Here is a 16,273-nt window from a genome sequence, read left to right on the forward strand (position 1 = left end):
ATCACACCTCAACTCGCAATTAATGAACTTCGAAACTTTAAACTTCCACAACCGATGCCGAAACCTATCAAATCACGTTCGATTGAACTCAAAATTTTACACACAAGTTACATTCGACATTATGGACATGCTCCAACTTTCGAAATCAGAATCCGACCCCGATATAAAAAATTCCACTCCCGTTCAAACTTTTCAAAATTTTCACTTTCGCCATATCACAATCCGGACACGCTCCTAAGTCCAAAATCACCCAACGAAGCTAGCGGAACCATACAAATTTCAATCCGAGGTCAAATGCTAAAAAGTCAAACTTGGTCAACGCTTTCAAATTAAAAGCTCCCTAGTTGAGAATCATTCTTCCAAACTAGTCTCGAATAACCTGAAAATCAAAACCGACGATTCACACAAATCAAAATACATCATACGAAGCTACTCACACCCGTAAACTACCGAGCGAAGTGCAAATACTCAAAATGACCGATTGGGTCATTACAAATATCAATAGGCATTAACATGATTTTTATAGGTGAGACCAATAATTCTCATGATTCTTTTTTCTTCTACCTCGATTCACTTTAACAAAAAAAACCATATCCTAAATTCATTAATACTTTTCACAAAATAATCGCGCGAAGCGCGATAAATTCACTAGTATCATTAAAAGAAATAGTCCAATCATAAATTTAAGAAAGGAGAATTTATAAGGAAGAAGCCATGTTGTTAAATCAGCAATTTAGAAAATTAATTTGAGGTATAAAATGATAATATTTGATCGAGGGCTGAAACTCTTGTTGTTGAAAGGTAATGCTGGTAGCTTTCGTATTGGGTGAAAGTTTTCAAATTGTAGGAAAATTGAGTCCACCCATAAGGGGTGCTTTAAGGCCCAATAGGGTTATTAGTTAATCATAATACTCCATATATAAGTACACTTACTGTGTACAATAAAATAACTCTTAGCAGTATTTTTCCACGCTCTCTTCTCCCTAATCAGACGAGGAGTTTAGATTGTGATATAGGGGTTGCTCCGTCACAACGTGCCAACCACCACCGACCAGTGATTCCAGATGCAGTTTGTCCGTCTTCTGCTTCCGCTTCACGAAGAACAAGTAAGTTCTCGTTTTACGATTTACATGCTAATCTAATTAGTTTATCGTGTTATCCTTCATTGGTAAAAGATCCATAGGCTAGTTTTCTGGTCCGAAAAATATATTAGAATAGTTCTATTACTATGTGTCAATATATAACTATATGTATATATATTTTTTGAATGAATAATCTGCCATGTAATTAGGAATGATAAAACAATTTGCTATATACTGTAGTATCTAGAATTATGTGTTTATTCATATCAAATTTTCTGTGCAATTGGAACTAGTTAATCAGTTTAACTTTTGAATAATTTTTTTATTAATTTAATCTGAAATGGATTTTCAGAATCTGATAAAAAAAAAAAATAGTGTTCATTAAGTTTTATGAATTTCTGTATGTAATTGAAATTGTACATCAATATTCAACACTGATTGAAATAATCTGGAATTTTATTGAAGAACCTTTTTTTTATGAAACTGATTAGAAATACCACAAAAAAAGGGAATCAATTTTTAAAAAAAATAATTTTCTCGATCAACAAACCCGCTTCCGTCGCCGCCTGAGATCCATTGCCGCGGCTGGTGGAGGTCATCTAAGAAACGACCAGTAAACTCCCTTATTTTAAGCCATGGAGAGGAAGAACTTTAGAGAGCCATGACTTCTCATTTCTCTCTTCTCTGAAATTTATATATATGTATATAATTTAAAAAAAAATGGGGGCGGAGCTTGGTGCTCCAATGGCGGCAGTGGCAAAAAGAAAAGAGGAAAACGAGAGATTAGGATTTCTCTCCAACCTCTAAATTTGAAAGATTGAAAAGTTAAAAGGAAAAAAGTGAAGAAAATATGGATGGTTGCTGGCGGCTGTCTCATAAAAAAGAAGGAAAAGAGAGATTAGGTTTCTTTTTTTTAAAATGCAAAGATGAATTGTTCGTCCGTCTTCTGCTTCCACTTTAAGAAGAACAAGTAAGTTCTCGTTTTACGATTTATGCGCTAATCTAATTAATTTATCGCATTATCCTTCACAAATAATGTCTGATACCTGAAAGGCTGAAATGGAACGAGATTAATTTTACCATTTGATAGGAATTTATATGATCATCAATGATTTTGATAATTTCTTTGTCATACTAATGAACATTACAAGGTACTGGTTAATTATCTGAATATACTCTATGGTCAACATCTGAATAAGAGGTATAAGGAAAGATGATGAGTTGAGTGGTTAAGATAAGTCAACTCTTGAAGTACTTTGGCATGAATGCTGATGTTAGGTTAAAAATTCATGTTTTTGCATGTAATTTGCCTTGCATTATATCCCGATCTTGTTAATTTTGGAGTGAGTATTTGTGACTTAAGCTTAATAATGATGTTTATATGTGTAAGAGTCAATTGGAAGTGATTTGGCCAGCTTGCATGCAAATTGAAGTAAAAATAGAACAATTTGGAGGGAGTATGACTTTGGTGCCCAGGTTCGCGCTAGGCACCAACCAAAGTGCCAAGGGCAGAAGAGCACAAAAATGGAAAAATTTTGGTGTCCAGGTTGGCGCCATGCGCCAAGTGAGACGCCCAAGGATGGATTCCATCCTAGTTCGGCTAGGATTTGGTAGTTTCAACCCTACATTCCCCTAACATGTGTAAAAGGGGTTCTAAACCTATTTCTTAGGGGTTAGACATTATTGGAGAGAAAAAAGCTATGGGAACACTTAGAAGCAACGAATCACAAGAGTTTTTCTCTTTCATTCTTTCTTAATCTGTATTTTGTAATGCTTTTAATTATTATCATGATTGTTGGTATGGTTATGAGTGGCTAAACTCTCTCATCTAGGGTTTGATAGAACCTATTAAAGGATGATTTGTTTAGTACGCTTAATATAAATTTTCCGTTGATCTTTCTCTACTTGTTCAACTATAATTTCGTTGTTGTTGATTGAAGAGCTCTCAATTAACTATGCCTATTTAGTATGTATTACTCGAGAGAGAGTACGCAATTAGGTAGTTGTTGAACAACACCACTCCTTACGTACTTGAGAGATAAATACAAAGGGTTTAAAGGCAGATTAGAGATAACGAAACTTTGGTGCGATCAATGTGAGCAGTGAATCAGTTCTAGCTAGCGTAGTTCGAGAGAATACGTCTAGTAAATTGTGGTAGTTGCTTGAGAGAGAGCTACGACACCCAAAGTACTCATGATCAATAGAGAATACTTAGGTGAATTTATAGGAACCGTAGCGGGAGAGAATCCGACAATAGGGAAAATCATAACCTTAGACTTTTCCAAATCTTATCTACAACATTTGCTCTGTTAATTACAAATCACTGCATTTTAATTACTTTGATCTTAGTTAGTGAACATTCAAATCGTTATTTAATATTTATGAAGGTTGATTGCTTGAATTCGTGCAAAACCAGTGGTTGTGATTAGTAAGTTAATTCCCTATGGAATTCGACTCCGGACTTCTAAATCATATTATATTTGCAACGACCTCTAGACCTCTTAGGAGGCATAATTGGGCGCGATCAAATTTTTGCGTCGTTGCCGGGGAATTAACGGTGTTATTAATTACGGCTAAAAGAATTGTTAGAATTCTCAGTTTAGTCAGCTTTCTCAACTTAAAATTCAATATATTGAAACTCTAACGTTTGTAGTTTTGTGTGTTACAAGTGCAAGCCTAGAAACACCTCAAGAACTAGTGAATTGTACGAAGCATTAGCGGACCCTGAGAAAGCTTTCAAGGCACTAAATTGAGCAAACAAGAAACACAAACGATGACAGAACTCAACAGAATGAATCAAACTAGACATGGGTGACGTAATAGACAACCAAAAAACCAAAAACAATGTGAATGACCCGAACAATCAGGGTGTGGCACCTCTTGGGCATAACCCACTACTGTAAACCTGGCAACCGCAATTGCAGTCCTTCCGATACAAGCAGAATAATTTCAAATTACAAACAACATGCTACATTTGTTACAGAACAAGAGACTGTTCTCGAAGTCTTACATTGAAGATCCACAACATCATCTGAAAATTTTCCTGTCGATTTGTATCACGCAAAGGCAACCGAATGTGACACCAAAATCAATAAGACTATTGTTTTTTCCATTCTCAGTGACGGGAGAGGCTCAGACTTGGCTCAATTCACTCCCCATAAACTCCATCACTAGTTAGGAGGAATTAGTCAAGCAGTTTTTGAACAAATTCTACCCACCCAATAAGACTGCCAAACAAGTTGATGAAATATTGAGCTTTAGGCAGAAACCAGCTGAAACACTGCAAGAAACGTGGGAGAGGTCCACACCATGGCATTCCTGATCAGATGTTGGGGCAAAGGTTCTACATGGGATTGGCAGACAACTTGAAGGCTAATGTTGATGCTTCAGCAGGTGGAGCATTTTTGAGCAAATCATTCAGAGAATGTAAGGCCTTACTTGATAAAATGTCTCAAAATTCAGGATGGATGACAAGAGACTCTACAATCATTCTTGTAGTTCCCTCAATAGCTCTAGACGCAAACAACTCCATGGCTGAGAATATGGCTACTATGATAACACAATTGAGTATCTTAACCAAACATATTGATGAGTCAAGCCAAAAGAAGGTGCACATAGTTGACACGATAAATGTAGGATTATACACACCATGAATTAATCAGCCATATGTGTGCTCGTGAAGTGGTGAGAGTGACAATCAGAACTATCAAGAGAATAAGAACTATGTGGGAAACTATGGAGGTCAGAGACAAGGTGGTCAGACTTGGGGACAGCAGAATCAACAATATAGGCCAGCACAACAACATTACAATAATAATAATAATAATAATAATAATAATAATAATAATAATAATAATAATAAAAATAATCCTGGAGCTGCACGGCCACAAGGTCAGGCTATGCCTTATCAAAGGCAACAAGGATATAATCAGCAGAATCAACAACTAGCTTATCAACAACCTCAACAACAACAGATAATGCGACAAGATGATGGTTGTTTGAAATTAAAGGAATGCTGCAACAAATCATTGGGTCCAACGGGAAAATGAAAGAAAAGGTTAACCATATGCAAGAAAAGGTAGTATCACCCGATTCAGCTATCAAGGGCATTGATATTCAACTAGGGCAAATATCCATGACCCATAACAATCGTCCTCAAGGGACGTTACATGCGGACACACATGTTAACCCGAAAGATCAGAGCCTGAGGCAGCTGGTGGATATGAGTCTGAGAAATGAAAGAGATCTTGATTCAGAGAAAGACATTGCTGGCGAGAGCCGATCAACTGAATACTTGTGTCAGTGCCAATTGAGGTAGATGAGTCAACTGAGCTAATAAAAGTAAGAGTGCAGCTAGCTTAGGAGGAAATAAACAAGGAAAAAGAGGTTGCAAAGGAAACTGATAAAGTGCAAGAGAAGGCATTAGAAAAAGTGTCCGAGCAAGATCTAACTCAAGTCACAGGAAAGAGGTGACCACCAACACCCTTCCCGCAGAGGTTGGCCAAATATCAGAAGGATGTGCAGTATAAGAAATTCATGGAGATGTTGAAGCAGATTTAGGTGAACATTCCACTGATTGGTTCCTTGAGGGAGATGTCCGGTTATGAAAAAATGGTGAAGGACTTGATGTCTTGCAAGTTCGACTTTCAAGACTTGGAAACTGTTACACTAACTTAGACATGTAGTGCTGTCGTGACGAGACCCATAGCTGAGAAGCTATCCGATCCAAGGAGTTTCACAATCCCGTGCACAATAGGCAGCTATGCTTTTGCTAAAGCATTTTGTGATTTGGGGGAGAGCATAAACTTGATGCCCTTGTATATCTATAAAAGGTTAGGCATTGGAAGAGCAAGACCCACATCCATGTTACTACAGCTAGCCGATCGAACGGTGAAAAGGCCATCGGATATACTTGATGATATACTTGTACAGGTTGGAAAGTTTGTGTTTCCAATAGATTTTGTCATTCTGGACTGCCAGTGTAACGACCCAGTCGGTCGTTTTGAGTATTACAACCCCGTTTCCCTATTTACTGTTCAAATTGTGATTTACGGTTGTTATTTGATTTTCCGCGGTAATTTGTTCAGGTCCGGTGAGGTTTTGGAATAATTTGGAACACTTAGTTCCAAGGTTTAGAATTTAAGTTGAAAAGGTTGACTGGATGTTGACTTATGTGTAACGACCCCGGAGAATTTTTGCTAAGAAAATTAATGTTTTGTGGTACCGAGGTAGATCAATTGGTACAAAGGTGCTCGGATTTTTTGGGTTGAACAATGCACTGGGGAGTAAAGAAAAATTTTCGGCAGAAGAAAATATTTCTGCGGCCCACTATGCGGTCGCAGAACCACTCCGCGGACCGCATAATGGCCGCAGAGTGAGGCAGGAAAGGGGCAACTTTGGATGCCATTCTGCGATCGACTATGCGACCGCAGAACCGTTCTACGGTTCATAATATGACCGCAGAACAGATCTGCGGGCCATATAGTGACCGCAAACCCATGCATGCTACTTTAATTTTTGGGCACCAATTTTTGAGGCCGAAATGCGGACCGCATATCAATTCTGCGATCACATATGTGACCGCAGAGTGTGTTTCAGAGCTTCATTTTTTTGATTTTATAAACCCGACCCCATTCTTATAAAACACTATTGGGGGTCATTTTGAAGGGTTTCTCTGATAGTTTAGAGAGTGGTGAGAGCATCTTAGAGAGAGAAAGTGAAGACTTAGTCAATTGTTCATCAATTCTTGTTCAAGACTTGAAGATTTCACAAGGATCTTGCTAGGGCTTCAAAGAAGTTAGAATTTCTTTCCCCCAATTCTTCAATTTCGATTTTTGGGGTAAAATATAGGAGATTAAGAGTATGATTCTTGGGTGTAAGAGTATCATTATATATACACATACCAATAAGGTTTGTGGAAAGATTATTGAGTTTAAATGGGTAAAAATTGGGTTGAAAATGGTAGAAATCTTCAAAGAATTTAATTGAAGATTTGAGGGTCGAGTTGATGTCGGAATTATGTGAAATTTATATGGCTGGACTCGGGGTTGGATGGGCGTTTATATTTTGTAATTTTTGTCGGGTTCCGAGGTGTGGGCCCTACAGGCAATGTTTGAGTTAAATTTAGGATTTTATTGGAAAAATTAGTATTTCCTTATGGAATTAATTTCAATAACTCGTATTGACTGAATCGAATTAATTGTGGCTAGTACGAGGCCTTCAGAGACCAATTATCTTGGCAAGGGCATATTAGAATAAAGAGTTACACGGTTTGGGGTAAGTAACAGTTCTAAATTTGGTCTTGAGGGTATAAAACCTCAGATTATGTGTTATGTGATTGGTTTTGAGGTGACGCACATGCTAGGTGACGGGCGTGTGGACGTGCACCGTAGGAATTGTGACTTGATCAAATTCCATGGAACTATATAGTTGAATAATCTGTTGATATCCGTACATTCTCTACGTGTTAGAGAAAATTGAGTTGAGACTCGTATTAAAAATCATGCTTAGGCATATGTTGTTATTGTTGGTACCCGCTGGGGTCATTTTTGTGGTTGAATTATATGCTCAAATTGTAATTTCACTCTCAGTCATGTTTATTCATTTCATATCATATCTCAGTCTCTGTTGCTATTTATTGATGTATCATATCATTGTTGTTGGGCTGCTTATCATGATTTCTGAGAGCCCGAGAGACTAGAGAGGTTGATGACTGAGTGAGGCCGAGGGCCTAATTGTGAGGATATTTACGGGATCGGGCTGCACGCCGCAGAATATTTTGTTGATTTATGCCATGGTTGTCTTGATATAACGCTTGTGTTGAAGGAGCCCCTTCGGAGTCTGTACATACCCCCGTGAGTGCAGGTACCTACTGAGTGCGTGTGCCGAGTGATGAGTGACTGTGAGGAAAGAGTGATTGTGTGGAATGAGTGACTGTGAGAAAAGAGTGACTGTGAGGTTGGAGTGAATGGGAGGACTAAGTGACTGTTACTCTGAGAGGATGCATTGAATTCATTATTTGCTGCATTTCAGCTGTCATATATCACTATTTCGGAAATTTCGGAAAAATATTATTTTCTATTTCGGTCAAACTTGATATAAAATTTCAGTGAAATCTTAAATGTTGAACTTGAGAGCATGCCTACCCTTTTATATTGGAAAGTAATGTATTTGAATTTAGCTGAGAAGCTCGTCACTACTTTCAGTTCTTATTTATTATTGTTACTTACTGAGTTAGTTGTACTCATACTATACCCTGCACTTTGTGTGTAGATCCAAGTGATTCCGGATACAGTGGGTGTTGATTCGTTCGCACAATTGATTTTTCGGAGATTCAAAGGTAGTTGTCGTGTTTCGCAGACCTTGTCTCTCCTTCCCTATCTCCTTGTTTACTGTATTTGGTCTTAGACTATTATAGATCATGTTTTCTAGACTTTTAATGTATAGATGCTCATGTATTCAGTGACACCAGATTTTAAGAGTAAATTATATTCAGTATTGGTGGGATTGTTCCCCTTAAATTAATTATTATGTTTCCAATATTTAAAAGAAATTGTGGGTTATTGATGTTGTCGGCTTGCCTAGTATCGAGATAAGCGCTATCATGACAGGTGTGATTTTTGGGTCATGACAGTCAGGTTGATGAAGAGATTCCCATAATTTTGGGAAGGCCATTCTTGGCCACAGGGGAAGCTCTGATTGATTGTGAAACTAGGGAGCTAAAGATGAGACTAAACAATGAAGAAGTAACGTTCAATGTGCAGAAGTCTATGCGGTGACCCAGTGAGTTTGCTAATTGCTCTCTGATTGAAGTCGTGGATGTGATTCAAGAGGAGGAAGATGAGTCACTAAGCGCAAAAGACCCCCTAACAACCTGCCTCATGAACTTAGAATAGGTAGATGGTAAGGACTTGGCGGAGTGGGTTTTGGCCCTTGAAGGCTAAGGGTACTGGAAAGGTGAGCTCCTATTCGAGCCCTTACACTTAGAAGAAAGAAAAACCCCTCCAGCTAAGCCGTCAATTGAAGAGCCACCAGAGTTGGAGCTAAAACCGTTACCGTCGCACCTCAGGTATGCTTTCTTGGGACCTAGCTCGACATTACCTGTTATTATCTAATCTGGTTTGTTAGATGTGCAAGTAGAATAATTTTTGCAGGTTCTAAAGGAGTGCAAGACTGCAATTGGGTGGACCATTGCAGACATAAAGGGTATCAGCCCAACGTTTTGTATGCATAAGATTCTACTGGAAGATGAGAAAAAACCTTCTAGAAAACATCAAAGAAGGCTGAACCCCAACATGAAAGAAGTGGTGAAGAAAGAAGTGATAAAGTGATTAGATGCGGGAATCATCTTCCCCATCTCTGACAGCAACTGGGTTAGCTCAGTTCAGAGTGTGCCAAAGAAGGGTAGAATGACTGTTGTGCAAAATGAGAACAACGAGTTGATCTCAACAAGTATAGTCACGGTATGGAGAATATATATGGATTACATAAGATTGAGCAAAGCCACCCGAAAGGATCATTTTCTGATGCCATTCATTGATCAGATGTTAGATAGATTGGCGGGGAGGTCCCACTTTTGCTTCCTGGATGGATACTCGAGATATAACCAGATCTCTATTGACCCAGAAGATAGAGAGAAAATGTCATTCACTTTTCCGTATGGCATCTATGCCCTTTCGGAGTTAGGAGCGCATCCGTATGTGGATTTGGAGGTCCGTAGGTCATTTCGGTGTCATTCGGCGAAAGTTGAAAATTTGAAGGTTTTTGGAAAGTTTGACAGGGAGTGGACTTTTTGATATAGGGGTCGGATTTCAATTTCAGGAGTTGGAATAGGTCTGTGATGTCACTTGGGACTTGGGTGCAAAATTTAAAGCCGTTCCGGATTGATTTGATATGTTTCGGCGTCGAGTGTAGAAGCTTGAAGTTCTAAAGTTCACTAAGATTGAAAGGGTGCGATTCGTGGATTTAGCATTGTTTGATGTGATTTGAGGCCTCGAGCAGGTTCATGTTATGTTTTGGGACTTGTTGGTGTGATTGGATGGGGTTCCGGTGGCCTCAGGTGTGTTTCAGACAAAATTTGGATGAAAAGTTGTTACTGGTTTGCTGGTGTTGGTGTTGTCTTTCGTGAACGCGGGAGAAGGGACACATTCACGAAGAAGGATTTCTGGGCTGGTGGATTTTTCCCTACGCGAATGCGAAGAGGGGTATGTGAATGCATAGGTGGGCCTGGCGGAGCTTCGCGAACGTGGAGGCACAACTTCGAACGCGAAGAGGAGATGAGAGAAATGAGGCAGGAGGCCTTTGGCTTACGCGGACGCGACTGGGGAATCGCGAACGCGGAGGGAGAGGGGCAGTGGGCATCGCGAATGCAGTAAGGCCACTGCGAACACGAAGAAGAGATTTTTGGTCCAGGGCTGTTTGGCCTTCGCGATCGCGCGGGTAATTCTGCGATTGTGAAGAGGAAGGAACTGGGCAGTGGGTTATATTTCGGGACTTAGCCCATTTATCTCACATTTTCATTTGGTTGGGTGATTTTTTGAGAGCTTCAAGGGGAGATTTTCATCAAAGAAACACAAGGTAAGTGGTTCCCACCTATTGCAAGTTAAATACTCGGATTATATATAGATTATAACATGGAAATTCATAGAAAATGAGTGGAAATTTGGGATTTTGGTAGAAAACCTAGAAATTTATATTTTTGGATTTTGACCACAAATTTGAGCATGGAATTGGGAAAAATAATATATTTGAGTTAGTAATGTTATGGGTAATGTTTATCTTCGAAAATATTCGAAATCCGGGCACGTGGGCCCGATAGTTGATTTTATCGAATTTTCGAGCGGAGTTGAGAATTTGTTTAAATTGATTGATTGTTGGTATTAGAGTATATTCTGATTGGTTTGCTCCTTATTTGACTAGTTTTGGATTAACGTGCATCGGTTTGAGGTGTTAGAGAGGTTTTGGAGCCAGTTATGGAACTTCAGAGTGAGGTAAGTCTCCTGTCTAACTCTGTGAGGGGGAAAGTACCCCTAGGTGATGTATTTGATAAGTGTTACTTGTTGCAGGGGAGGCTACGTACACACAAGGTGACAAGAGTTCATACGTAGCTAGATTCATGTTATTGTTCGGGTAGACTTAGGTTCACACCATGCTATACTTGTATTATAGGGGTTATCCTTGCTCGTTTAATTCCTTTATTTCTCATTACGACTTGAGACTAGACGTGCGTAGAGTGATAGACTTGCTATTGTAGAGATTTGACGAGTTTCATGATTAGTCGTGGAATAATTATGTTCCTCTTACGGATTTCTCCCGCGCTATGCGTTTTCATCGAAAGGTTTTCCTTAAAATTATAACTCACATGTTTATTTGTGAGTGGGGTCAAGGACCCGTTAAAACTTCTTATTCTAATGGGATCATGTCGTTCGCCTTGGCAGGATTATGTACCACACTCTCATGGGAGCGGGCAGTTCGCCTCGGCAGTATAATAGATACATCTATGGTGCGTTCCGTTCGACCCTCGGCAGTGCACAAATTATGATGGGATCGAGTCATATGCCTCAGCATTTCTATAAAATACTCTCATAGAATCGTGCGTAATATTTGACAAGAAGTCAGTGTATCTATGAGTCTTCCCGATTTGAATTCTGATGACCTATCTGGTGAGGCCCATTATATATATATATATATATATATATATATATATATATATATATATATATATATATATATATGCTCCGTTTGAGGAGGTAATTGCTAATTGAGAGCTTGAGCCTATTGTAGAGAGGAGGATTGTATCACGTATTTACACTTATTTATTTCGTTTGTTTACTCTGCCCCACATCTTTTTACTTCTTATTATTACTGTCTTATTGGACCACTAGTAAGTGTCGATGTCGACCCCTCGTCACTACTTCTCTAGGGTTAGGCTAGATACTTACTGGGTACGCGTTTATTTACGTACTCATACTACACTTGCTGCACATTTTTGTGCAAGTACATATATGTCTGGTGGTCTTTTTGGCGCAGAGGCGCGACTGTTGCGGGGATTACCGTGAGCTGCATTTTCATGTTATGACCTGCAACCTGCAGAGTCTCCATCAGAGTTATTTATATTCTCCGGTCTAATTTTATTCTAGAAAGATGTTGTATTTTATTATATTTCATAGCTTATGCTCATGCACTTGTGACACCGAGTTTTGGGGGTTCCTAAGGGTGGTTCATTATTGTAGTTCGTGTAAATATCATTATTTACCCTGTAAATTCTATTTCATACTATTTAATTAAATATTTTTTTTTTATTTCAAAGTACTAAAATGAGTAAATAAGTTAATCATTCACCGTTGGCTTACCTGCAACAGATTTGATTATTGATGTGTGGGATCGGGTTGCACGCCACAACAAATGCACAAATATGAAATTATTATGATATTAAGGTTAATTCCGATTGTGATTCACATGATGCAATTCATGCTAGGATGATTACTGTGGTTTCTTACAACACTTCATTGTGTTTTGATCATAATTAATTAACCGTCAATATATTAAAAATGGAACAATATGGACTTGTTGTGTGAGTCATCCATCCTATGTGATATGTTATGTTGCTGAGAATTTAGCAGAGGTAAATGAAAGAATTTTTAAGCTATTCCACTTGTGTGTCTTTCAAAAAAATAAAACTCATATCTTATTCGGAGATCTACTAAAATTAAATGGTGATTATATTTTTACTCTAATTGGTACCTCAATTTTCTCATTATCTTATTGTCGTGTAATTTGCATGAAAAATTGTTATTACGTTTTACTTTAACAAATCCCATATCTATATCGTTAAAACTTGATTGAATGTCTTATTTTGTATAAATACAATATTTTATTGGATCTCATATATTTCTAAACTAAACTCAATTGATATTCTATTTGTACAACCTCTCCACTATTTTACCTTATTTAAATTCTAAATTTGCTTAATAACTCATTTGACGCTACACTGTATTTAATTTTGAAATTGTATTTAATTGTGTTTAAATTATTCAATGGTCATCTTGGTTGATGTTGATACGGAAACAATGCACATGGTAGCACGAGGATTTTGCCTTGCAAAAGTGATTCGGAAAGATGTGGGCACAAGATACCACATGTGTAAGAGTTTGAAGTTGTAAATCTTGATTTGAGATTTCGAGGAGTGATACCTTGGGTAAATATATTGAAATACATGCATTATAAATAATTTAATTGGTTGATTTGTTATATGATTCCTTACTTGAACCCGTTCATATGTCATTTGTACTTTGACTAAGTTGTTGCTTAATTACTTGATTGTTTTCTCGTTGTCATCCGTGTTCTCATTGATGATTTCAATTGGAAATTCTTCTGTTATTGGCCTTACATTGATATTCTTTCCTTGTTAGCTTTATATAATATTTTGTACAGGTTTATATGTCCGGTAGGTGTCTTGACCTGGCCTCGTCAATACTTTACCGAGGTTAGGCTTGATACTTACTGGGTACCGTTGTGGTTTACTCATGCTTCTCTTCTACATATTTTTGTGTAGATCCAGGTACCTCAGAGTTGTTGATATTCCTGTTATCTGATCGTGCATCTCTGTGGAGACTCAAGGTACACTTGCTGTCGCATTCGCAGGCCTCAGAGTCACCTTCTAATATTTTCTTTGCACTGTTTGATTCTATTCTGGAACAGTTGTACTTAGAAATTTTCTAGTAAACTCTGTAGAGCTTGTGACTTGTACTACCCTTTTTGGGATTATAGAAAATTTGTATTTCATATTTAATAATTGTTGGTTGAGTTGCTACTAATTCAATAAGTGTTAGGCTCACCTAGTCCATAAGACTAGGTGCTATCACGACATCCTACAGAGGGAAATTTGGGTCGTGATAAGTTAGTATCAGAGCTCTAGGTTCATAGGTGCTATAAGTCATAAGCAGGTTTGGCAGAGTCTTGCGGATCGGTACGGAAACATCTGTACTTATCTTCGAGCGGCTACGGAAACTCTTAAGAAATTCCACTTCTTTTATTCCTTATCGTGCGATATTGATTCATCTTGAAGCATATATCTTATATTCAATTACATCCACTCGTGTATGACATTGCACACTCGGTATCAGCTGTGCGCCGACAATTCGTGATGCCACAGATGGACTACTAGGGAGCCAAGGATGCTCAAACATCGCCTCAACGTGTGGTCCCGACTGAAGATGCAGATGTATTGAAGGATCACACGGAGATTTACGTGGGGGTGCAGTGGATTCTGGTATCTGGTTGATGAGTGCAAGTTGTGAAGGTCAGTATTGTGGAACATCGGACGTTGTGGCCTATGTATTCACGCCAAGTGGGGGATTCCATTATAGATGAACATGTTGCGGGGTCATGTGTTATATTAGTTATGGAACGAGATGTATATATGTGGTAATGAAAGGTTTCCCAAAAATTGCACATGTTTAAGGCTTGAGATTTTGCAGGTGATAATGTTGGGACTTACGGTATGTTTGCGTCCTTAATAATCCTATACTTCAGTACCAAAGGAGTTAGAGAAACAACTTCAATTTATAGAAGGTCTACTAAGCGTGGTCTTTTAGGTTGCGGTAGTATGGGGTGCTTCAGAGGAAGTACGGTGGTTGGTGAGCTTTTTGGCTACATGGTTCGTACCAAGATTTGTCTGTATGGAGCTTTACTTTTGGTATCGTTGTGTATAAATAGGGAGAAATGTTACCCCAAGGAAGAATCGAGGAGTATGCGAAGAAATGGGTCATCTCGGCGGTACTAGGTCAGCATAGCAAAGGAAGAAATTGGCCTTTGGAGAGATAATTCTCCACCGGTGTTTGTGGCAAGTCTATGAAGAGGGCAGACCAACAATTGCAACACCACCTACTTATGATCAGTTTTCAGAGATGTGTTTGAGGCAGTTTGTTGCCCAGACTCTATGGAATGCGTGGCATACAGAGTTTGAATGGCTGCATCAGGACACCACGACGGTGTTAGAATATGCCATGAGGTTCAAAGAGTTAGCCCGTCATACTCTTACTTTGGTTCCTACAGCCAGCAAGCGAGTCCACAGATTCATTAAAGGACTTAGTTATGATTTTAGATTCTGTATGACTCAGGGGCTACAAGCTGATACTTTATTTCAGCAAGTGGTGGAAATTGCCAAGATGTTAGAACGTGTTTGAGGTGAGGAAAAGGAAACTAGGGAGACCAAGAGGTCTCGAGGTTCTAGAGAATTCAGTGGATGCTACTCTGCATCTATAACTCATTATGGTAGAGACTCTAGCAGTCGGTCAGCTCAGCCCACGCATCAGATTACTCGGGGTACACTGGTAAGTTCTTTTACTGCACCACCGACACGAGATTCCTATAATGGTTATTCAAGTTATCCGGTACAGACTCAATATGAGCAGTCGAACTCGTAGAGGGGTTGTTATGAGTGTGATGATATTAGGCACATCATGAGAGATTGTCCCAGACTTGGGAGAGATATATTACATCAGAGCACTCAAGCCATGAGCTCCATTTCAGTTGCTACTCTACCTACATATTCAGTTAGGGGTGGAGGACAGCAGGTAGAGGGTCTTCTAGAGGTGGAGGCCCGACCCGTTGATATAATTGCTATGAATTGGCTGAGGCCGTTACACCAGATGGTGTCATTACATGTATAATTTAATTCATAATAGAGGAGCACTATTCTTCTTTTGATTCGATTTCGATTATTGAGGTGAGATCTCCTTTCGTGCTCCTTATATGGTGAGTTTGTGGATTTGTACTCTACTCCCGTGTTTATCCCTGTTGGGAGATTTGATGGTGTTAGCCCATGTCTATCATTTTTATTTTGTACACTATTGAGGGCTATGAGTCCAAAAGTGACATTATGTTACTCACTACAATGGGTTTTGATATAATTTTGGGATAATTGATTACAATTTTATAAATTATATGCCCTACCGGTATGGGGGTTCATTATGTGTCGTGATTTTGTTTAATGGAAATTATTTTAAAGAAGAAAATGAAAGATTTCGATTAGCACAATGTGCATATTACTTGTGATACAGAGTTGAGGACATAATCCTCATATTTTAATATGATTTGATATGTTTAAATCGGGCTACGTGCCACGGTGGAATTTATATCAGGATGAGATTCTTGTGATAAAAATTTATGTGTTTAAACTCTCCCTTGTG

At 38.6% G+C, this 16,273-nt stretch overlaps 1 long non-coding RNA gene across 2 annotated transcripts; it reads left to right on the forward strand.

Annotated features, from left to right (window-relative positions):
- The first annotated feature begins 1,485 nt into the window (after positions 1-1,485).
- On the forward strand, positions 1,486-13,821 carry LOC138899490 (uncharacterized). 2 transcript variants are annotated; one of them, XR_011411167.1, is made up of 4 exons: positions 1,486-2,052; positions 8,355-8,421; positions 11,519-11,583; positions 13,636-13,821. It is a non-coding gene; the product is annotated as an uncharacterized lncRNA (long non-coding RNA). The 2 variants fall into 2 exon arrangements; XR_011411168.1 differs by lacking the exon at positions 11,519-11,583.
- The last annotated feature ends 2,452 nt before the right edge of the window (positions 13,822-16,273 follow it).

Source organism: Nicotiana tomentosiformis, chromosome 9, assembly GCF_000390325.3.
Source record: "Nicotiana tomentosiformis chromosome 9, ASM39032v3, whole genome shotgun sequence".
Taxonomy (NCBI): Eukaryota; Viridiplantae; Streptophyta; class Magnoliopsida; order Solanales; family Solanaceae; genus Nicotiana; species Nicotiana tomentosiformis.